This window comes from Bicyclus anynana, chromosome 12 (genome assembly GCF_947172395.1).
Source record: "Bicyclus anynana chromosome 12, ilBicAnyn1.1, whole genome shotgun sequence".
In the NCBI taxonomy this organism is placed as follows: Eukaryota; Metazoa; Arthropoda; class Insecta; order Lepidoptera; family Nymphalidae; genus Bicyclus; species Bicyclus anynana.
Genome location: NC_069094.1, coordinates 9,596,002 through 9,621,198, shown reverse-complemented (window position 1 = coordinate 9,621,198; position 25,197 = coordinate 9,596,002). Strand labels below are relative to the sequence as shown.

Genomic DNA, 25,197 nt, shown 5'->3' with positions numbered 1-25,197 from the left:
ACGTAAAACAGACAACTTGAGATCGAATGTAGTGACAAAATCTGAACCTGAAAAATAATAATATTTTCACAGGGCTTTCGGCTACTTTTTAAACGATTTCAAAAAGGAGGAGATTTTTTATATGCATATTACGCGATTACTTGAAGACCGATTTGTATGACTGTAATTAAGTAGGTTAGTTTTTTATGCATGTCTACATTACTAATATTAATTCACATTGTAAGTGTACAGTTTTTATTTTAGTAGCATAGTATACAGGAGTATTACTAGTACTAAAATTAAACAGTAAATTTGTTTGTTCATGCAAAAACATATGTCCATTGTTGCTTGTAAAAATGTCAATGAACCATGAAAATTTAACAACGTAATCAGTTTTCGACTGCGTTCTACTCAAACAATATACGCTCCAACAAATCTTAGGATGCAATGAAAACATTGTATGATTTATGAACCGAAATGAGTGTAGCAAGTTTCCACTAACTATTAAAAACAATGTTTCTCGCTTGAATATTTTGGTACCGCTTGAAACTCATCCTCATTGCACTGAATAAAATGTTTTTTTAAACCAGAGAACAGTTTTACTTAACTTAGTTGATTATTTTTTTTAAAAGACACACTTCTGTTTATTTTATTTACTAGTAGACGCTTGCGACTTCGTATTCGTAAAATTCTGTTTTTCACAAAGCCCACGGGAACCATGTATTTTTTCGGGACAATAAGTAGTTGCTCTATAACCTCCTTTATCTTCCAGTAAAGTCACATGAATACCGCGATTAACCCGAAAAACAGAAAACAGGCAGACAAATAAAAAAAAGCTTGATTATGTTTTAGTATCGTATAGTAGCTCAACGAGTCGCGAAGCTGAAGTTGCAATGGGCGGGGCACATAGTTCGAAGAGTCGATGGACGTTGGGTTCTAAGGTGCTGGAATGGCGAGCCTACACTAAGTGCAGTGGTCGACCCCCCACTAGGTGGGCTGATGACATCAAGCGAGTCGCGGGGATTCGCTGGATGCAGGTGGCTCAGTATCGTGATGTTTGGAAGTCCCTACAAAAGGTCCCTATAGGAAGTCCCTATGTCCTGCAGTGGACGTCCATCGGGTGACATGATGATGAAATGTGTAAATAGCTTTAAGCACTTGAGACAGACAATTCAATTTGATTTATTATATATATATATTTATTGATTAATTATTGAAGATATTTATTTTAAATCAAAATGTTATACACAAACAGCTGTTGTGAAAATTAGAATATTTTTTTAAAATAATTTCAATTAGTTAAAATGTTCCATCATTACAAAATATGTAAGTGGCAATTTCCACTTATGCACTAGTATCAGGAAAGAAGGTCGAATCGCGACTTTCCTGCTTCGAAGCAAAAAAATCTCGTTAGAAAATGGGAAGTCAACAGTCGGTAACTGGTTGTATTATGTGTTTGCTTTTGCTTAAGTATTCCGCGTTGCTTAGCACATATTTAGTATACATCCTAACTAATATTATAAATGAGAATGTGAGTTTGTTTGTCAAACTTTCACTCCCAAACAAATAAACAGATTTTAATTTTTTTACCAATGGAAAGCTACATTATCAACAAAGTCTACTACGTTGGGGCGTTTCTTATAATTCTATTCTAAAAGTATAATAGATATTAACATTTATTTTACTAATAGTGTAATATTATACAGCTGTTTTGTGCAAAAAGAACGCATCCATTGTTTTTTTTTTAATAAATGTCATTGAACCATGAACTTTTATTGACGTAATCAGTTTTATAGTGCTCGCTTGAGTAGATCCAATTGGAATGAATCATCCAAAATTAAACTTACTTTAATTGATAATTTAATTTTAATTGCCACTTGGTGAAGGTACCTACATCTATATTTTTTGTGAGAAAGACATATTTTATTGAATTAATTTTTTAGCCATTGAAGTTTGAATAAAACATAAGATACTTATTACAAGTATAATAATATATAATAACTTACGTTGACATTATAATGATAAATAAATAAATAATTAATTGAGGAAATAATTAACATAACGTCTCTCAAATGAGAGAGTTGTAAACGGAAAAAGTTTTAAATGGCCATTTGTTAAGAAACGAAAGTTCTACGTGCAAGTATGTATATCACAAAAAAACGTATTGTCATATGTATATGTCTCGATTAAAAGTAAGTTAAGCGACATGTCACAAAAGCACTATTTTCTCACTCACGTACACATGCGGCGAAACTCGAAATTTGCGGTCGGTTATAGCAGTTTTACTTTTATTTCGAATCTCATTTTTTTTTAACAATGGAACTCTGTTTCGTGTTACACTCGTACTAGTAATTATGTTGCAAATGGCGCATTACTGTCGAGGCTGAAAATGAAGCTATTTACGCCCGAGTTATACTGCTATTTCGGTCACATGTAAGTACAACACTCTTATTTCTTACTTACGAGCGTAAGTGAAGATAAATTCAGGCTGCTGCTGAAATTTCTTTACCTAATGCCGTGAAAACTGTAGTTTTTGAACTTTTGCTTGTCCTTAAACACACAACGACCAATTTTTGACACATAATATGAATACTACTGCTTTGCGTATCTAACATCAAACAGCATTTCTGTGTCTGAGGAAAACACTGGTAGTGAAATTATTACCTTTACCTCAGCAAGCATGCCCAACGAACTATTTTTTTATTATAATATGTTAAATGAAATGTCTATTTAAGAGGTTACTGTGGAAAACACAGCGTTGGTCAAGCTCCAAAATACTGTAGCTTTTCTTGATCAGCACTGTTTGCCAACAAAGAAATTAGAAATGAAGGTAGAAAACGCATGTCATTTCATCATGTTCATAAAATGTTATACAAAATATATTAACCATATCAAATTGATACAAGCTTATTAAAAAAAAATATTTTCATTAATTTACGAACAATTTAATTATAATTATTATTAGGTGTGAAATGACTAGTGATTTATACTCTCATTTTTAATTTGATTGTTGGTAAACTACAGCCTTTCTTAATGAGTACTAAGAAAGGCTGTAGTATAGGTGGACGGACGACAATATCTAGCTGAATACAAATAGCCGCTGAATTCAGGCGGCTCAAGACCATGTTATTTGAAAGTCCTTTTATGAGCCTTTGTCCAGCAGTGGACATCCATCATCTCATAATGATGATGATAACTTAAGCTATCAAAAATTGGAATGATAGAAATGTAGGTAAGTACGAGTATGTATAACAGTATAAAGTTTTTATTAATTAGGCTGCGTTACTAAATGCAGCATTAAACGATACCTTTTATGACGAACTAGACACTTCCTCTCTTCCTGTTTCACAAAAGGATGCCATATGTGACACACGGACCAATATCAGGCTTCCTTGTGTATGGCAGGTGCAGATATTATTATTAGTACCACTTTCCGTTCGTTGAACTAACACCGTTACATACTTTACGCATTTAGTTCTCGCCATTCGAACGACATGACACTAATAACAATCGGCCAATCGGCTACCACTTGTGGCTACAAATAGGTTTGGTTTAACGGGTTCTAACCTTGTTGTTACGGGGTCAAACGATTTTGATGTATTAAATACAGCCTATGTTTAATCCATACTACTATACATACATACTAGCAGACCCAGTCAAGCTTCGCTTTGACTTATTTTTAGAGGCAAAATCTCCGAGCAAAGTGAACTTGTGACCAATGGATGTAACTAGGGTAGAGGAATTCCTTGACAATCGATTAGCACTCCCCTTTTCCGCTCGTGTTGTTCTTTCTGCTTAGCCAAATTAAAAAAAAACTCTCCGTAAAAACCATCGTCGTACTTTAAGGAATATTCTAAAAAAATAATTAGCCATATCGATTCAGCCGTTCTCGAGATTTGCGCTTATCAACACATTTAGCGATTCATTTTTATATTATAGAAGATTATAAAGAGGTTAAGTTTGTGGTGTTGTAGGGGGTAATCCTTTTTTTTTATTTGTTATAATCAGTTTAACTTAGGGATCACTTCAATAACTTTATAGTACGTTGAATTTAATAATATTCTTTTACAAAGTATAAAAGATTACAAACCAAGTCGGTACCGAGTCGTCCAAGAGTAATTCAAAGACTTCCATTATTGAATTTCATGCGTACCTACTACACGAAATTTAAATATAGAACGCTTTTTGTAGACAAAACGAATTTCGTGTTCGATGGTTTGAGACAAGCCACAATCAAGGTTTTATTCTTTCTTCGATGGCTTTTAATAAAACATGCTTCCTCAGTTTCTTTCGAGAATAAAAATATTACATCGGAAAAGTATTACGATTTATAAACCTCAATCATCCCTCCCACCTGTCGTACACAGGTTTGTGTCTAAAAACTCAAGAAAAGAATAGAAACTTTTTTGACTCCGACATGATAAATGATAATAGACTACACATAGACATTATAAATCTACGTCCTGAAAACGTATAGTCTACAAAGCGCCACAAAACAGCAAAAGATCTTTTATAGAAGTTTATCCCAAATTGCTTATAAAAAAGATAAAGAAAGAATCTAGCACAATATTTCCTCAATAGCGCGAATAAATAGATAAAGTTGGACCGAAGTCAAAAATCGTTGAAGTGGAACGTAACCTTATTATTTGTATGCATAACATTGACTATGGTGAACATTTCGTTTTAATACAACTTTGATTTGATGATTTTTTTTAAGTTATAATAAATTTTAGTTTTTATTATAGTTATTACAGTCACAACAAACATAAAAAATATTGTCTTCAGGGTAATTTAAAAGAAATCATTCAATTCAAAAGGTATTTTGAATTGAATTACCAGTTTTTATAGTACCAGATTTCTACCTCCTAAAAATAAGTTACACACAGAAAAAAATAACTATTAGCTGCTAATAATGATGAAATACGAATTAAGTTTAAATGTGAATTAAGTGAAAATGTGTTGTAGATACACATTGAGTATATTGCCAATGATAATTTATACTAGAGATATGGCACTATCGCATCAAAACTGGACGGACAAATGTGCATAATTATTGTCTTAAATTAATTAAACAACGAAATTTATTTAAACACATAATACTTAAATATTGTCTACAATGTCGAGTTGTATGTGTATACTTTTGTGTTTATAAACAGGAAATGTAAAAACTATATAGTTACATAAATATACAATGCAAGTAAACACAAAATTGTACATGTGTGCGCTCAGTGGAGTCGCAAAATTCGGATCATTTTTTGTGGCGATTTTGTTGGCACGTAACATATCTATAGTAATAAATAATCATTGTATATCACAGTGTTTTCTATCGACGCATAGATGTAAGGAAACTGTGCCATTACGTAGGAAATGTTTAGTGTCGTTCAACCTAGTGTGGTGCCGTTTCACTTTTACCATAAAAATTCTATTCCGCAGTAGATACGACTTGAACAGCGGGGAAATGAGTGAGAAAAGCACTTATGTTAGAATAACGCGGATGTTGACACCATACGCTCTTATATGTTGCTCATTCATACGCAAAAACGGCTGATAAAATTTAATGCGGGCCCTTTATTTCCAATAATGACCATACAATTCAATATAACAGGGCAATAGATTTATTCTATAATGGTTTGTTTTTTGATTATAGGCACATTATCGAAAAACAATACCGTTTAAATTCATATTCATATTATTCAGTCGGTAGTGCTGGGATTCTCGCCAGAGAGGTTCTCCCAGGAGGTTCGATCAGTTACAGATTCGATTCTCTACAAAACCTCATAATCTGTATTTGACTTGTCCTAATAAAAAGAACTGCTATTACCCTGAAGACAATATTTTTTATGTTTGTTAAGTCTGTAATAATATGATATTTCTTTTATTTATTACTATGTTTCAATCTATCGTGATGTTAATTAAATATTACAGACTATTATTTTATGATAGTATGGATATGAATATACTAAAGACACTTCGTAATTTGAATTCATTCAGTCTTCGTTATTTAGGTGAATATTATGTGGAATGATATCTATCAGAAATAAGGTATTTACTTAATGTATTCGGTCATTGGTTATAATATTTTAATTAAGTCAATAATATGATGATTCATGACAATCAAATAAATGAATATTAGATAGGTATGCCGGTTAGTCACTGATGTGGAATTTGTAAGTGATTGTGAGGTATCCTATAAGGTCATGTGTTAATGGTTACTTGAAGAAATATTGACGGAGAGAGTTAAAAAATAATGATTTGTGCAACGATCTCAATCTATTTTGAACCTCCTAGTTACTTTATTCATCGATAGGTTTAGTTTTCACACTATCACACTAAGTTAGTAAGTGTAAGTATGTTTGTTCCTCCTTAGATTGCGGCTACTGAAGCGATTTGGCTGAAATTTGGAATAGAAATAGATTTTACTCTGGATTAACACAAGGGCTACTTTTCATCCCGGAAAAATCCATGGTTTTCGTAAAAAACTAAATTTTACGCGGACTAAGAAAAAACTAAAAATAAAGCAAAGCAACAATATTTGATTTGAAATCTGTATTCAATAATACGAATATAGGTAAACGGTTTATTTTACTTGTTATTTTTTTATAAAAGAATATTTGCAATATTTTTAAATATGACCATAATCCCCATTCCCCTCCAACTATATTATTATATATTATATTATAGTCGGGAAAGACTATTAGGTCGGTATTAGGAGTGGGTAGGACAATAGACCATCGGGCGGGGATCGAATCACTCGGTGATGAGTCCGACCGCTCTTACCGTTAATCTATTGAGGCTGTTATTAGTAAGTTAAAAATATCATCATAGTATTGTCATGTTATCTTACAAAGATACATTCCATAAATGTGAATAGAGAAATAATAATAGCAGAGTGCACAAAGCCAATAGTTTGTTCCCAGTTTTTGAAACTATTTATATTGTCGACGCCGAAATTAAAAGATTTTATTGCATTCCTTCACGGCGATTAAAAAGGATCTACCTGCCGACCTTACCGGTGACTCATCGAAGCTTTAGTTTCGACATCCGTGAGTGAATAATACTGCTTTTTGGAAAAGTATTTTGACAATGCAACTGTTACTTACGCAGTTAGTAAGTAGGTAGGTACGTATAATGATATTTCATACTAAAGATGGAGCACTGGCGCATCAAAACTGAAGCGGACAAATGTGGAAAATTGAATTAATTTAATTTAGTCGCTTATTAAGCAACAGATGTTATTTAAACAAATAATACCTAAATATCATCTACAATGTCGAGTTATGTGTTCAGGAATGTAAAAACTATATATACATAAATATATAATGCAATTAAAAACAAAATTGTGCTCAATGATGTAGCTAAATTCGGATCACAATTTGCGGTGATTTTGTAGGGACATAACCTGTCTATAGTATAAAATTATCATTGGATATATTATTTATACTGATCTATTATACTTATAGCATATTTATATTTACGTGCGAGTAATTTACTACTAAGGTAGTAGGTACGTGTTTGCGGTATAACATATTAAAATTCTACGCTCACTCAAAACATAAAAACTCCTACAACATTATTCAACCTGAAGAGAGTAAAGTCTTGTTTTTGTTATCATACGTACAATATATAAAATATGTTTCAGCTCTTTAGCAGTAGGTACCTATTTCATCCGTGTTTTATGTAAATGAGCAGCGGTTGGGCTTTTATTTCGCGAATTAACAATTTCCCTTGTCGCGTCTACATTTTTGTAGCAATTTATGAACGTGGCATTCATTAGGCTGCAGTAAAAACAGTACACATCTGCTATTTACTCGCACCGATGGACGAACAGGCGTTAATAAAAGCACCGGAGAGCACAAAAAAGGCCTTTCTAAAGTCCGCGGACGCTGGCTGAATGGAACTAACGAGAGTCAGCCGAAACGTCGCCTGTTTTTTGAAGCGAAAGATCTTTATTCTTTACTTTTACGTTTAGCGGACTTTTGTGCTTAATTTCAGTTGTCGCAGCCGTCCAAAGCTAGTGCTTCGGTTTTGTTGACAATAGTATTGTTCGGTACCTTCATTGTTTACTTTGTAGCGGCGAAAATATTTCGCACTCAGTTGATATCGCCGCTTTGAATTGAAAAATGTATAGATAATTTTTTTTTGTGACTTTTTGAAACGCCTGGGAAACAAGTTTACTGTAATTTAAATTTCTTACTGTAACGGATAAAATATTGTTATGTTTATAAATTACTAGTTGAATCGGAAAACGTTGTTCTGTAAAATTTTATATGAAAGAAATGTATGATTTTGAAAATCGTGATTACTATTGGGAATGAATTTAGAATTATTTCGGAGAAGAGTGATCAAAAACACTGTGACACGGTATTATTTATGTATTAGTTAATCATTATTATCAACCCATATTCGGCTCATGCTGAGCTCGAGTCTCCTCTCTGAATGAGAGGGATTAAACCAATAGTCCACCCCGCTGGCCCAATGCGGATTGCAAGACGTCACACACGCAGAGAATTAAAAAAAATCTCTGGTATGGTTTCCTCACGATGTATTTCCTTCACCGTTTGAGACACGTGATATTTAATTTCCTAAAATGCACTCAACTGAAAAGTTGTAGGTGCATGCCCCGGACTGGATTCAAACCCCTGGAATAGGAGGTTATATCCACTAGGCTACCAAGGATCATTAGATAATATTGACTATGCGTTATCGAGTTTAACGACGCTTAAAAAAGACGGAATTAATGAATTTGAACATTTAATGTGCACCCAGACACAATGAATTTTAAAGTTCACCGGATCAGTCAGTTATAAATAAATAATGATGACGTAATTCAAATGTTGCTCACGTTTTTTACACGTCAGGGTTTTTCTTATATCATATATGCTGACCACATTGTTCAATAATGAAGATGTGGTTAATATTTTTTATACAATATCACTGACGTAGATCCTATTGTGTATGGCATAAGGACTACATTTGCTTAGCAGATTTTAAAATTCGAACTGACTAGAGCATAACCATTAACGACTTCATTTAGTAAATTATTTTTATATTGAAACAAAATTAAAGTACCCCCCTTTAATGAGGGGACACACCACACAATTATAAAGAAAACTTTAAAAAAATCAAATGATTGAAATATTTAACCACAAACTCATGAGTTATTTTTGGTGCTACAACTATAATACGGAGTTGGTGCCTACGTCTCCCCAAAAGCAACTGCTCCACCCCAAAAAAAAAATAAGTATGTCTCACTTTTAACATCCTTTCAAACCACATTACTGCAACAGTTCATTACACTTATAATCTCCTTATTTTTTTTTATTTAATTAAATATAACCTACCTAAAACAGTGGCAGTAACAATTAAGATGCTTAAGTGGAAATAGAGAGGACATGCGGGATAAAAGAGATAAATGGACTAGGGATGTGACAGAGCGGTATCCTAGCACAGGAAAAGGAAAAGAGGTCGCCCTTGCCAAAGATGGGAGGATGACCTCAGACAGTAGGAGGCACACGTAGAGGGAAAGCAAGAGACAGAGTACCTACTGGATGTGTCTGGAGGAGGCCTATGCCTAAGAGCAAGATGAAGAAAGTAAAATCAGTGTCAAAGACAAATTATAATAAAAAAATCAGCATATGAAGGCTTTTATTATTATTATTAACCTACCTATAACTGTGTGCTATATTACACACTGGTTATGCTAGATTTAATTTAATGTATAAAATCACCTAAGTAAAGAAAAAAATACTGTTTAATAATCTTCATAGAGCAGAACATACTTTATTTCTTGTAAAAAAGAAGTTGGTAACCATAGAGCGATGGAACGACGCATGACGTCATCTTTTTTCGAATTGAAATTTTTTTATTTTTTGTCACGTCAAAAATTCATGAAGGTCTAGCTATAACAGCCCTGAGCCCTGCCCTGCGATTACACACTATACAAATAAATTTATACACAGTTCTGCAAAACAAGCAGCGCTAAACAAGTAACTAGTTTTAAAGGAAAATATCTCTATCTAGTATAACTTCAGCCTTGAACTTTAGTCTTTACAGAGACGCTGCATATTTTGAATGAGTCAGATAGCAAAATAATGACTGTGAATTTTGTTTATACTGCACTAAGCTTTATTTCTTTTAGAAATCATCCTCAATCAGTGAACTGTAAGATTAGTGACATTTTCTCATTTTGGAGAAAGATAACATGATATTTACTCGTGAATAAAAGGAAAATTGGATTTCTGATGGAAACATGTAGCTACTATTTATTATTACTATCAGTGTTATTGTATCATTAAGATAATAGTTCTCATTAACGGTTGTATTAAGGTTCATTTGGTATACTGTAGATACATTGTATATGAAATCTGTCTGAAGAGGTCACTTATAAATGTCATGCCGTCCGTCCCACGCTAAAGGTCAGGTAACTAATAACCTTCACGCTATCATCGCATTTATGTTATAACAATAAAGTCTATACTAGCGTGTATAATTTTGACTTTCTGACCTTTTTATTCAATAAGTAGCGGGGATCTCTACGTAGGATGGCTCTCGAGGCTTCAATTGTTTTTAAAGTTCGTAAGTTGATTTTTATTCATATTGTAACTCTCACTGCAGACAAGGAATTTTGAATTAAAATGTTTTATTATATCAAAAACCTAATCTTTACCTACCAAGAAAAGAACATCTAAAACAATTTTTTTTTTTTTATGGTGGGGAAACGCCAATTTCCTTATAATACTTATATTTTAATGTAGTTTTCCCAAATATACTATCTATTATTGCTTGAAATAACTACATACCTTCATTTCGAAATCGAATTAATTATATGTTAAATTTAGTTTTTCACAAATCCCTCGGAAACCATGAATTTTTGTTGAATGTGTGAATGAATGTGTTAATCTATGCTATAATATTTCTCAATATCAAATTTCAGCTAATTCGGTTCAGTAGTCGAGGCGTGAAAGAGTAACAAGAATTCATATCATCAAAATCATCAGTTTTCGCAAATCCCAGGAAATCAAGGATTTTTTCGGGATAAAAAGTAGCATATGTGTTAATCCAGAGTAAAATCCATATCCATTCCAAATTTCAGCCAAATTCTGTAGTAGCGGCGTTAAAGAGTAACAAACATCCAAACATCCACACGACGATCCATACAAACTTCCGCGTTTTTAATATTAGTAGTAGGACAAGCTGAATTGATGCCAATGGAGTGCCGGTTGGCTCTAGTTTTTCATAAAAAAGGTATATTATAAAATTTTTAGAGCTAGCCTAAGCAAACTCTTGACCTTGCGATTCTTCCGCTGACATAAGCACGATCGAGTAGATACTTAGTATCAAACTCGTAAAATATTATTATGTTTAGCGACGCCTTTTCTCACGTACTACTTGTAATATATTACATTCTTTTTGTCTGAGTCTATTATTAAAAAAAAATGTCTATCTATTGTAATATACTATTTAGTTTGGAAAACAGATTCTATTGAGAAAATTCGGCAAGAAACTCTGCAGTTAAATATTTTAAGAATACCTTACCTATTTTTCGAAATTGACCTTTTTTTTTAATCTTTATTCAGAAGCTTTAACACAGAGTGATAATGTCGCTCCGTAATGCTATTATCAATTTTAGACTATAACTAACTAAATACATATAGCCAAAATTTATTAGTTTTAATAACATTACTTGTAAGATAATCACCGATCTCCTAAAGATAATGCATGGTTTGTGTTTAAACGAGTAAAACTGGCAAAAAAGTCAAAACATAAATCCTATTTACAAAGAACAAATGTATCTACAATTTACTAAGTACGAGTAAGTAATTAAGGTTGGTTAAACTTTACCAATTTTGTAATATTACTTGTCAATATTACAACATATTTAATTCTTTACGAAGTTCCTAAACACATTTTCTCACGAAACTCGAATGTTATGCAACCTCGTAGATATCTAATGCCCTGAATTTGGCAGTTCAGGAAGCAATAAACAAGTGAGGAATTACGCAAAAATAGCTTCGCTTTCGAGTACATCTGGGAGCGACTGGTATCGTCGGATATTTAGCACGATTGCTTTGCGAAACTGAGATTTATTATTCTAACCGCATTCTAACAATGGCTTTTGGACGATAGTAGAATAATAAACATCATCTTCGGACTTCTATCTGTCGATCTAGCTAAAGCTTTTTAGACAATATAAATGTCTCTGTGACTTAAAATTGAAGAAGTTTACCTATGCTCAATATCAAAAATAATGGGTTCGGTAAATATATTGCCATTAGATAACAAATAAAATAAGCCTTCACTTATAGAATACTAGCTGACGCCGGCTGACGGTTTCACCCGCGTGGTTCCCGTTCCCGTAGGAATACGGAGATATTAGCCTTCCTCAATTAATGGGCTATCTAACACTAAAATAATTTTTCAAATCGGACCAGTAGTTCCTGAGATTAACGCAAACAAACAAACTCTTCAGCTTTATAATATTAGTATAGATACTCGTACTAGCAGACGCCTAGAGGTTTTACTATATTTGTTTTTATATAGCATGTGACATTCATAAATAATGTGGTTTTCTATTGGTAAAATAATTTTCAAAATCAGTTTAATAGATCCAGAGTTTACCCCCTACTAATAAACTCACAAAGTTTACCTCTCTATTATCTTAGTGAAGATGTTCTCGTAGTATAAAGTAAATGTAGAGAATCTTCACAAATATTTTTTTCCAGAGCTTATTATTTCGATCTGAGATATATTTATTATTGGAACAAATAGAAACAGATGTTGATTTTACTAAAGAGAATGAGCATTGTGGGCGAGTCACGTAAGAAGAATGAACGGCACGTTTTCAGTTGATGTGGCTACCCATCTATTACATACGTGAGAATATTTGTTTGAACTGCCTTCATCGCTATTTGCTGGTTAAAGAAATTTCTACAATGCCAGTTATCAAATCAACATTATCTTAAATAAGTTCACTTTATAATAATCAATACGAGCCTAAGTATTAATTTTATTTTGGACTAGCGGACCCGGTCAAGCTTCGCTTTGACTTATGTGCACTTTTTCCCTATCCCTACTCTACCCCTACCCTACCCCTCCCTACCCCACCCCTACCCCTTGACTCTTAAACGTTTGTATGGGAAATAGAAAACGGTTGTTTTTATGGTTTTCCCGGCAATTATTCTGATTTTTCTCACCTTTTAAACCTTCTCTACACCTCCACGAACATTTCAAGACCAAGATAAGATAAATCCGCTCAGCCGTTCTCGAGTTTTAGCGAGACTAACGAACAGCAATTCATTTTTATATATATAGATAACAAACAACACAAAGTCTATCATCGTCATGAGGTGCCCTCTTCAAACTGAAGTTTGGCGGTCAGACGGAGAAAACTCTTCCGATCACTTGAAATATCTTTCAGCTGGCTGTTATAACCTTTGGACCACCACCCATCCACCTATTTACGTTGCTGTCGCCCTGGTGCCTTTTTTTCGACTATCTTGCCTTCTAGGATCAACTTAGGAAACTCGTCCTCTTTGCAAATGTCCGAAAAATGCAACCATCCGCTTCATTACAGTTATCATCAGCTCCTGCTTGCAATTTGCTCTCTCCAGCACCTGAGCATTCTTCTGAGTGTTTCTGTATCTATACTAATATTATAAAGCGAAAGAAGAGTTTGTTTGTTTGATTGAACGCGCTAATCTCAGGAACTACTGGTCCGATTTGAAAAATTCTTTCAGTGTAAACTATACCTCACTCGTATAGACAATTATCGTCGGCTTGGTTTTATTGAAATCTCGAAGAATGATTGTTTCAAAGGATTATTTTCTAAAGCATAGTGAAATCTCTAAGCAACCCAAATCGTAAATAAATATTTAATTGCACTTTCATTGCGTAACAAAAAGCGGTATGGTATGCGTGGATTATGTCATTTACCTACATTTTCCTAAATGTAAACCGGTAACCGAGTGTTACGTAGGTAGGTAGGTACAAGTCTTTGCAATTGGTTTTGATTTATTTGCTCGCCTCTTGACCCAAATATAGAACGTGATCGTTCGTCTAACGTTAAAAAAGCAAGTGTATTGTGACAGTACCAACAATAGTTTTTATAGGTAGCCTCGCGGCAGACTAAAAATAGATTATTTATATAGCGCTATTGGCAATATAACCATCGTAGCGTATATAAACGTAAGTTACTCTAAGCCTGATATTTTACGACTTTTGTGGCACATTGGTGTGAACAATAAATATCGGATTTCACTCACGTTTGGGTAAGGAGTTTACATAGGCGCAAGCAATATTTGAAATTGATCTAACACTCATTTCTTTGGGCAGGGTTAAAATGGGATCTAAGAAACATTGGGCTATGTGCTATAATTACAAAAGTTAGATAACCTGTTTCTATATTATTAGTTAATCGAGCCAAACTGCTAATTGAGTTTCATTAATGTCTTTACGCTAATAGGTAGATACTATTTAATATTATTAGGTCAGACGACTTAGTCTGTGATAATTAGATACAACTAGCTGACGTCCGCGACTTCGTCCGCGTGGAATTCAGTTATCCACAAATTCCGCGGGAACCATGGATTTTTCCAGGATGAAAAGTATGTGTTAATCCAAAGTAAAATCCATTTCCATTTCCAAATTTCAGCAAAATCGCTTCAGTAGCCGCAGCGTAAAGGAGGAACAAACATACACACTTACACGCAAACTGTCAATTATAGTATTAAAATGATTGTTGAATTTTTGCTTCAATATAGATATTGCTAGGTCAGATGACTTACGATAATTAGTGTGATTGTTGTATTTTTTCCTTCAATATAGATATTGCTAGGTCAGATGACCTACGATAAAATCATACAAGACAATCATTGCACTTTTTATTCGTATTTTCTGTTACGTAAGTTCTTTTCCCACAACAAATACTAACAGAAATAACATACATTATGGTAATTTTTTAAAAATCCTACACGTAAAATTCGTTTTATTGTTTTTAACAGACTTCAAAAAGGAGGAGGTTCTCAAGTTGATCGGTATGTTTGTTTTTGTACCAACAAAATGTACGAAGTACGAGCATGTCATCAGGATTGCCGTAAATAATCGGACGCATCTAAATAGGTAGTCTTGTCTTCCATCAATCCACACAGGAGATAATATTTTAGAGCACACGTAACTATATGCGCAAAAACAGGCGCACTGTAATACTTCACATTCAACGTAGATTGAAATATTATTTTACCATAAAATTCAATTTAACATTAACAAGGAAATATGATGGTAACTGACACTGTAAAAGTGAAATCTTGAATTAAAATATAAAGAGTCAAAGATTATAATGACAACAATAGAAGTTAATAATGTGGTTTCGAAGTGGCGGTGTGGGTTAGGTTTAGAATAACTTCGTGCAATAACGCCTTGAGCACTTGTGGGTGATTAGACAGCGCTGATTATTGTTATGTATACTGTACACAATGAAAACCAGCTTGTCGTGTAAGCACTTGCATTGTGTAAGCCTTTATGCTTACTCTGGAGGCGTTCAATGACGTTGATATTATGTTTGAATAAGGACAAGCGTGCAAAGGTGTATTAATTTTCTATCACGTGTTTGGGTAAGCTTCACTAAAGAAAACGTCAGTCACCAGTGATGGTTCGAAGATTTACTGCAATTTTCAATACCATTGATTTTAATTTTGGATCTAACAATTAATTGCTAACAATTCAAATTAAATTGTAATGTGTTAGGTTCATTCCGAATTTTACAATTACAAGTTTATCGATTACTAGCTGACACTGCGCTGTTTCACCCGCGGGTTTCCAGTTCCCATGGGAATACGGGGATAATATATAGTCTTCCTCGATAAATGGGCTATCGAACACTGAAAGAATTTTTCAAATTAGACCAGTAGTTCCTGAGAATAGCGCGTTCAATCAAACAAACAAACTCTTCAGCTTTATAATATTAGTATAGATTTAATAAAACTGAGGTCCTGCCTCCTTTGATAGACATTATATAAATTAGTTTGATTTTAGGTTAAAGATATTTGTTATTTTGTTGTCTGTTTAAAAAAAATCGATAATTTAAGTAGTGTTTTATATTTAACTATAAATAAAGTAATAAGAAAAAAAACTGTGATGTCTTTAATATGTATAATCAAATGGTTTTATCCGTAAGTGCAGCTTATAGTACTTTTATTAATATTCGGTTTTACTGTAGTAGGTATGTGCAAAGTGTATGTTACATTTTATTTCTAATTATGTACTATATCAAAGTACAAATTTACGTCAATAATTTAATATTAATAGGTTAAATTTAAATGAGCTTTATTCCTCGATCTGTAATTTAGTACAGGCGGTTCATTTAGCAATATGGCGGCAGCATTCCTAGCGAAGGTCGACAGCATTGTAACTAATGATTTAATAAATCACAATTGAATTACCCGGGGATTAAATATTAGACAGCCTTACCAGTACCCATGTAATGTTTAAAGTCAAAATGTCTTATTCTATTCTCTCTTGATTAGAAAATACTTGATCAAACATATTCTGTTAATCCAAGTCTACATTATTGTGATTTTAGTAGTAGAGCTTTGTGTTGAAGCTTACACGGAGAAGTACAACCATCATGCTTTTTTTTGCGGCCAACCAATATTGCTGTGTGTCAATCTTATGGTTGAAGCTGTATTACTGTGTGCCGATCTTAAGGTTGAAGCAGTATTACTGTGTGCCGATCTTAAGTTTGAAGCAGTATCATTACTTTGTGCCGATCTTAAGGTTGAAGCTGTTAAACTGAGTGCCGATCTTAAGGTTGAAGCAGTATTACTTTGTGCCGACCTTAAGGTTGAAGCAGTGTTATACCTTTGTGCCGATCTTAAGGTTGAAGCAGTATTATTACTTTGTGCCAATCTTATGGTTGAAGCTGTATTACTGTGTGCCGATCTTAAGTTTGAAGCAGTATCATTACTTTGTGCCGATCTTAAGGTTGAAGCAGTATTACTTTGTGCCGATCTTAAGGTTGAAGCACTATTGCTGTGTGTCGATCTTGAAGTTGAAGCAGTTTTGCGCTGTGCCGATCTTAAAGTTGAAATTACAAGTACATGAGACTTTGAAGAAAAGTCTCATGTTGACGAAGACATGCCAGTAATTCAACAACACAGTAACATTGAAGTACAAATTCCTTGCACGAAGTGTCTCAGTCTCTGCTATACTTATTAAGCTTAAAGCTTATTTGTTTCATTCAACTGTTGTCTACTACGACTGTGTAGGAATTAAAAATATTAAAATCTTCACTAATACGTGTAATTGCGGATATTAGATTGAAGTTTCTAATATAAGAAATAGGCAATTTGGGTTTCAGAAATTTTGTTGCCTTAGAAGTTATAGCCGATAGCATCTGACGTTAGGACACTGTTCTGAACAAGGAATATTTGTATATCCATATTATGTTCTTCTAACTGGCACGTCTATAAATCCATTAGTGATGGAGTTTTCCATAACTATGTGTATGTAGTCTAATCATATTGATTAGATATTCAGTTACTTATGAAGTTATGAGGCATAATATATCTGCAGTTGTCAACAAACCTGCATTATTGGTCACATTCCTACGAGGTGAACGACAGCGAGCCTTGCGTAGAGGCAAGGTCATAAAGTGAAGGGAACAGAGGGAGGCTGTATTACTTATACAGATAAAAACCCAACCGATGCTTCCTATTCTGTATTTGGATCCGAACAAAACTAGTTCACTGGATCAACTCTATTTTAAAGCTTTATTTTTATATTTGTAGACTGGAGGAGTGTGGGAGTGTGAGACGATCAGTCGCCTTACGAACTAAAAATAAATCTTTGCAGGGTGTGTATTGAACTCAGTAGATTGTCTAGCACTTAGTTATTATTTAATTGCAAATTTAAGTTATATTAACTTCTACTTACTTAGGAATTAAGTATTAAGAAACTTTGAAAGGGTTGAATAAAATTCTCACTTCAAGTTTCATAATATTCGCAATGAAAATTAGTGATGACGAGATCTAATAAAGTTAGTAATTTTTGATGAAAATATGAAATAAATTACTTGATTGTGCATTAATGAATCTATACTAATATAATAAATCTGAAGAGCTTGTTTGTTTGAACGCGCTAATCTCAGGAACTACTCGTCCGATTTGAAAAATTATTTCAGTGTTAGATAGCCCATTTATCGAGGAAGGCTATAGGCTATATATAGGTGAAAACACGCGGCATCAACTAGTTTTAAATAAAAAAAATACCCACACAAAAAAAAAACATTTCTTGTTTTTTTATCTTTGTAACACAAGTTGACCTGATAGTTTATACAAAGCGACATAATAATCAAACTTTTAATTTATTTACACTATACCTTCTACTACTAACTACAGGTAAGAGAAACGGAGATAAATATAAGTACAATTGTTTTAATGTATGTGTGTTAAATCGATAAAAAAGTTAGCTAAAAAGTAGGTATGCAACAAATATTTTTACAATTCCTTTAAAACTGTAAACTGTAATCACGAATGGTGTTTTTTATTCAGTTTCCGAAACCGTTTTTAATAAATCAGACGTGTAAACTTTCGATGCAAAACTCTGACGCTCAACGGTTGTCCAAATATTTTCGGAAGATTTGTAAGGTTTTACTGATTGTCGGCTTTGGCGGATAAAAAAATAATAGGAAATACACGGAAACATTTTATACAATGTTAACAAGCTGTCAAAAGATCTTTAGTAAATATATTTTGTTGTCCAGTGTAAATGAAAAAAGCATTTTTACTATTACGGAAAAACTGTAAACTGTAACTTCATTATACCAAAGACAACATATGTTGTCTTTATATTACAACATATGTATACTACAAAGAAAGTCTGTGATAAAAATTGTAAAAATTTTAAAGGGCTATATTGCGATATAATATTTCTAAAATTAAAGTTAAAATAATTCCAGACGTATCCTAATTAGGTATTATCGTTTGTATTTGTAACTATACAATCCTACATGGTATAAAATACGTATCTAATGCTCAGAAACGTGGGTATACTTGATCGTCATTAGCTAGCATTATACATATTAAACCTGGTGAGTCTATTTTTATAACATTAGCCACATTACCTGCTAAGTGTACTATACAAAACCGTTGACCAATATGTTAAATCCAAGCACATTTTATCACGAACATGCCATCCTTTGAATTTACAAATCCACTTTTAAAATTTTAAATAGGTGCCTACTCAAGAAACCAGTTAGACGAGTGAATTTATTCCGTGCCAGATAGTTTAGATGCCGCTGCAAACTTGCGCAGTTTACCGATGACAGGCGAAAATAAACCTTATTACGTTGTGTTAGAATACCCGCCGGATTAGAAATTGTCCCAGATGTCGGTTGCGTTGAAAATCCTAGATTATTCATTAGTTCGCTTATTTATGCCGCAGCTTGTTAGGGCAGAGTCAGGATGCTTAGCAGTTTTGCTAATTAATCGAAAACTTAAAAAAACATTTTTTAGAAAATTAATTAAAAATTAAAAAAAAATGTTGAGAAAAATAAAACAATATATATTTTCCTAAAAGAAAAGTTTCGATCCTGCCAGGATTCGAACCTGGAATCTTCTGATCCGTAGTCAGACGCGTTATCCGTTGCGCCACAGGACCGTTATGGCAATCGTCGAAAAAGTAGAAGCTTATAAATGCAAGAGTCGTCCTCGTATATATGTATATATAAAAGCTACTACTCGTATGAGTATACTACATCGTTTTTATTCAACTATTAAAAAAAAATTGTATTTTACTGCTATTATTCTATACCACAAACTATACCTTTATAATCTTAATATATATTTTCACTAAGAACGGATTTTGCGACAGGGCAGGATTAAAGAGGTCTAAGGGCAGACGAAGTCGCGGACGTCCGCTAGTACTAGTATAGAAGAAAGAAAACTATACCTACGTCTATTACTCGTATCTGTGTAATTGTATCCACGTGTGACTACTTTTATTTTAAAGTTTTTTAGCCTATTGAGGTTTTCGTTTTGAATGAGTCAGACGTTTCGCTTTCATTCACATTATATCGGCACGACCATTACCAGAACCTTGTGAAAAATAATTGAACGACCTTGTTGCCTACTTCGTGTATGTGGGATTGAAATTATTTATCACTATTTCAGCAATCGCATGGCTAGTATGGGAGTCCATGATGCTAAATTTGGATTTAAGCGAGCCTCATTGCATTTGGTTGATAAGAATATTTTTTTTCTATTTAAATAAATAAATTTATTCTACATATCATCTAATCATTATATTATGATAGAAATAATAAATTATAACATAACGCCAATCTTTTAGAGGAAGCGGGGAAAACTACAGATTTTCAAGACAAAATTTTCATTACTTGCGGAATTTAACATCTTTTTTTTTTCTTGGATAATTTCCTTGAATTTAAAAAAAATAACCGTGCTCGTGGAAAAGAAACACAAAAGTTCATCCACTTTCGGTTGGGCTCATATTGTCAGATTTTGACAATGCACACTGTTTAGCTATTTGCTAACCCGCACCTTAATCTGAAGTGCTGGTTGAATATTTTTGAAGTAAATAAAGTAAACGTACTCATCAATATTTAGGGCTTTCCTACATTAGGCTTACTCTATGCGCCACGACATATTTCATGAACACAAATAGATATGTTGACCAATAACAGCGGATCGAAAATATCACTCTCTGTATCGTCATCATCACAAAAAAGAGAGACCAATATTCTTAAGTTCGCTGCTGTTGGTTGACAATATGGTTTTATCATCACGAGATATATCGTTGACGTGCGAGTATATCCAACAATCCCCTCTTCGGCTCTCATACTATAATACTGAGTCTAGTACAACGCACGCAAAGCCATGAAGACGCATCGCGCGCGGGCGCGTGACCCCCTTAGCAGTTAGCACTAACGGACTCGCAACCGTTTGTGAGATCTTCGACAGATGTTTCATTTTACGGTATTCACACTGTTATATAAGTTAAATAAACAAAATTAGTGTACATTCGAATAATGTATCTTTAACAATGGTTACGAAATTGATGTCATCGTTTTAAAACCTTTACTCAATGAACGAAGAGTACGAATTGTATTTGATGACTCATGATGTTAAGCTACTATTTCACTGGAGTGTAGACATGATATTAAGCGTTAATGTAGGAAATTATAACACATTAGCGGACTCCGGCGACATGAACTTCAGTTTTTCACAAATCGGCATAAAAAGTAGCCTATATGTTGCTCCATAACCTCCTCTATCTTCCAGAGGAAGTCTCGTTAAAATCAGTTCAGCTGTCTTAAACACAAAAAAAGCCCGGAAAAACAGAAAGACAAACGGACATTTTAAAAAACGCTTTCGTGTACATAACTACGAGTAGCACTTGAGAAAACACAATTTAATTGATATGATTGACATTAACATAACTAAGTTTAGACAAACACAAATAAAGTTGACATCATACGTTGATCTGAAAACTTAAGACTAGTTTATGCCGCATTGCAAAAACGTCCTGCAAATCTCCCACTTCTGTATAAAAGAGAGCAGGATCAAAATTTTGCTCAGAATAAAAAATATAAAGTGAAGAAAATATTCGCATAAAAATTAAAATGGTCAATTAAAAATAGTGACAAAAGGGAATTCGCTTAGAATGGTAGAAGCATTCACAAACAACATTTTGCGGGGACTTAGGTTACCGGGCCAACGTATCTAATTATTCGGCCCGAGAGAAATTAACTTTGTCGGTTTCCAAATAGTTGACGTAGTTCAGTCGAAACGGTAATAATTGCTCTCCGAGAATTGTAGCGACGGTCGTGTATGCTGCGGCGTGTTGGGCTCAGAGGGCAACGCTCTACGTCGTTCGGACGACCCTTATCAGGGCCCAAAGGCCGGCCTTGGTTCTTCTGACCAAGGCTTACCGCTCGAACAGCGCCGCTGCGCTCGCCGTTCTGGCGGGCGTGTTGCCGGCAGATCTCGAGGTGATCCGTGCTGCCAGGCTGGATGCGGCGCGTAGTACCGCGGCCAAAGGGGAGTGGAGCAGGCGTAAGCTAGAAATCGGGTCGGCCATGACCCGCGAGTGGCAGGAGCGATGGGCGAATGAGACGAAGGGAAGTGAACTACGTCGATTTTTCCCGGACGTGGCTGGCCGACTCAGGGCGACCTGGGTCGCGCCGGACTATGAGACCTCGCAGGTCCTGACGGGTCACGGCTGCTTCCGGAAGCGCCTGCGTGACATGTGCCTCAGCGAGACTGGCGACTGTGTGTGTGGGCTGGCGGAGGAAGACCTCCACCATGTCCTGTGGGAATGCGGCGAGTACGAGGACCTCCGGAGTGCAATGTTGAAAGGGATCGTCAGAGAAGAGGCGGGACCGGTGTACTACCAGGATCTCGTTAGCTCGGCGGTCAACTTCGGCAAGCTACGGGAGTTCGCGCATCGGTGGCACGCGAGGCGGAGCGCTCTGGACCGTTGACCACCGGTCGAAGGTGATGCATGGACCGCGGCGGGCAAGCGGATCTCAACGTCGTGTGTCGTCCAGCCCCAGAAGGGGGAGAGTGAGTATCAAGGGACAAGGAGCGAAAAGAGAAAACAACTTGTAGAGAGTCAAGAAGGCGTCCCGGGAACACGCAAAGAGCAAGTACCGGGTTCGCCCTCCCTCGATTCGGCCCAAATTACCGAGAGGTTGAAAGGGCCATGGGAGGTGGTGGGTTGCTCTCCGAGAATTCGTCCTTCGTAAGCACCTGTGATCATCCGGTACCCTTTAAATGTTCTGTGCCCTTTTGTGTTTCACATTTCATTTTGAGGATAAAAGAGACAGATAGATTCACAGACTATGATTATAATTTATATTTGTCATATAAAATCGAATGCGTAAAGTTGTATCTGTTTGTAATTTTAAATAGAAAATTTATCACTAAATAATGTATTTATTATGAAATCACATAAAAATCGTCTATTCTCTTGACGACTTTTGACGTAAATTTCACTGGCAGACTAATGTTATATTAGAATAAATTCTTCGTAAATACCCGGGTGAAAATGCGGGGCTCGGCAAGTTAGGATATACTGAACGGATTTTGACGATTCTTTCACCACTAGTTAGCCACATTATTCCTGAGTATTTTATCCTCATATTCCCACGGGGACGAGAACTACGGGAGTGAAACTACGGGGCGTCGGTTAGTTTTTAATAGAATTGTAATTTTCAATAACTTACGTTAACAACGTTGTTTTTAGAAGACAGGTACTCATAAACAAGTAGAAATTCCAATTAGCAATATATTTTTGGAGATAATAGGGATACCGCATAATTACGAGCTCTCCCTTGGGTAAATTCGAGGCGACGCTTTTTTAATGGTAAGCGGGATTTACCTTCATCACGGGGGATTAATTTATGAAATTATTTGAAAATATTTATAATGCCCCTTTTACGTGCGGGCAAAGGTTTCGGGTGAAACTGGCAAGGTACTCGTATTTCGTTTCCACTCCACCGATTTTACTTTAAATAATACGAATTCGTTCGTCTTATTTTTGTTTCATTTGTAAATCTGTAATAGGTATATTTTTTTTTAATTATAATTAAAGAAAATCCTTTCGTAATTGGATACCTATTGTAGAGACAACATCTTTTGAGGATGCTTCAGTGTTTGAGTAAAAGTTACGTAGAGGACTTTTTATATAAGGTAGGTACGTTCGTTTAGGTACTAAAAGTTCGTTGCCTTTTTTGCAAAGAAAGAATAATATTATTAGTATTTACTATTATTATTACATTTTTTATTGTTAAAGAATACAGAAAATTAAGCTAACTTATTCCATTAGCTATACAAATCATGCCCACGTAGAATTGTAGCCAGAATACTGACTGCACTTCCGCGTATTACAATATAATTCCGCGTATTATATACACTTGAATAGCCAAGCTGATCCTTTGCCTAAAAAATGAGTCAGCTTTTCACTTGCCACCATTTGGAGCAAATAGCCGCAGTGAAAATTTTCGAACTCCATGGCTCAAAGGTCTCCCTCAAACGGCAAATGAAACAAAATATAAACTACTCTCGGTTACAGATATTAATTAGGGTTCCGAACGTATGTAGTACAAAAACGGAACCCTTATAATATCACTCGCGCACATTTTAATGTCCGTCTGTTTTTAAGTATTGATATTCGTCCGACTATTACATGACATTGTATTTGTTGTTTTGTAATGGAAAAATTCTTTAAGGGTCTAAATTTCGTCTATAAAATTGCACGGTACTTGATTATTAATAATAAGTACTATAAATATGTTTAGCGTTGCTGCTGCGTCAACAATATGCGAATTCCGTGATAGCCCAGTTTATATGACCTCTGCCTCCGATTCCGGAGGGTGTGTGGGTTCGAATCCGGTCCGGGGCATGCACCTCCAACTTTTCAGTTGTGTGCATTTTAAGAAATTAAATATCACGTGTCACAATCGGTGAAGGAAAACATCGTAAGGAAACCTGCGTACCAGAGAATTATCTTAATTCTCTGCGTGTGTGAAGTCTGCCAATCCGCATTGGGCTAGCGTGGTGGACTATTGGCCTAACCCCTCTCATTCTGAGAGGAAACTCGAGCTCAGCAGTGAGCCGAATATGGGTTGATGATGATGACGAATAGGATTCGAAGATCAGAGGGAGCATAATTTCTTAAAGTCTCTGCTTTTTCAATTACGTAGAAACTGCTAGAATATCTTTGAATACGATTTATATACGGTTTTTGAGGGTAGGTATTGCAGATAATTAAAAAGCCCACGTCTACTTTAAGTAGGTATGTTTTAAAGCCCGCATAATATGTGTATTCGTACCGCAATCCGGGAAAAGTTAATTAATTCGTAATGTATTTTGCAGGTGTTTCGCCGTATACGATTGCTTGTATCTTTTATATTTATTAATCCTTACTGTAATTATAATCTTACTGTATATTATATATTTATTGTTTACTTTATTATTATTTAACAATACTGCAACGCTACATGACCGCAATGTATGACTTGTTATAAAAATACGTGATATAATGAAGGACAAGTAAAAATATTTCTTCTAGATTATTCTGTTCTTGAAGTTCGTGTTATTTTGACATTTAATGAAAACTATTATATACAAGCCCAACCTTTAACAATTGATCATGTGGAAAAGAAAAGCAATTGTTCATCTGAATAATATTATTGAAATTCAA

The 25,197-nt window shown here is 34.6% G+C and overlaps 1 protein-coding gene and 1 non-coding gene across 3 annotated transcripts in view; both read right to left on the bottom strand.

Annotated features, from left to right (window-relative positions):
- LOC112049762 (uncharacterized) overlaps nt 1-25,197 on the bottom strand; it is a 105,991-nt gene that overhangs the window by 75,597 nt on the left and 5,197 nt on the right. The window lies entirely within an intron of this gene.
- Nucleotides 19,560-19,632, bottom strand: Trnar-acg (transfer RNA arginine (anticodon ACG)). The gene has a single exon. It is a non-coding gene; the product is annotated as a tRNA-Arg (tRNA).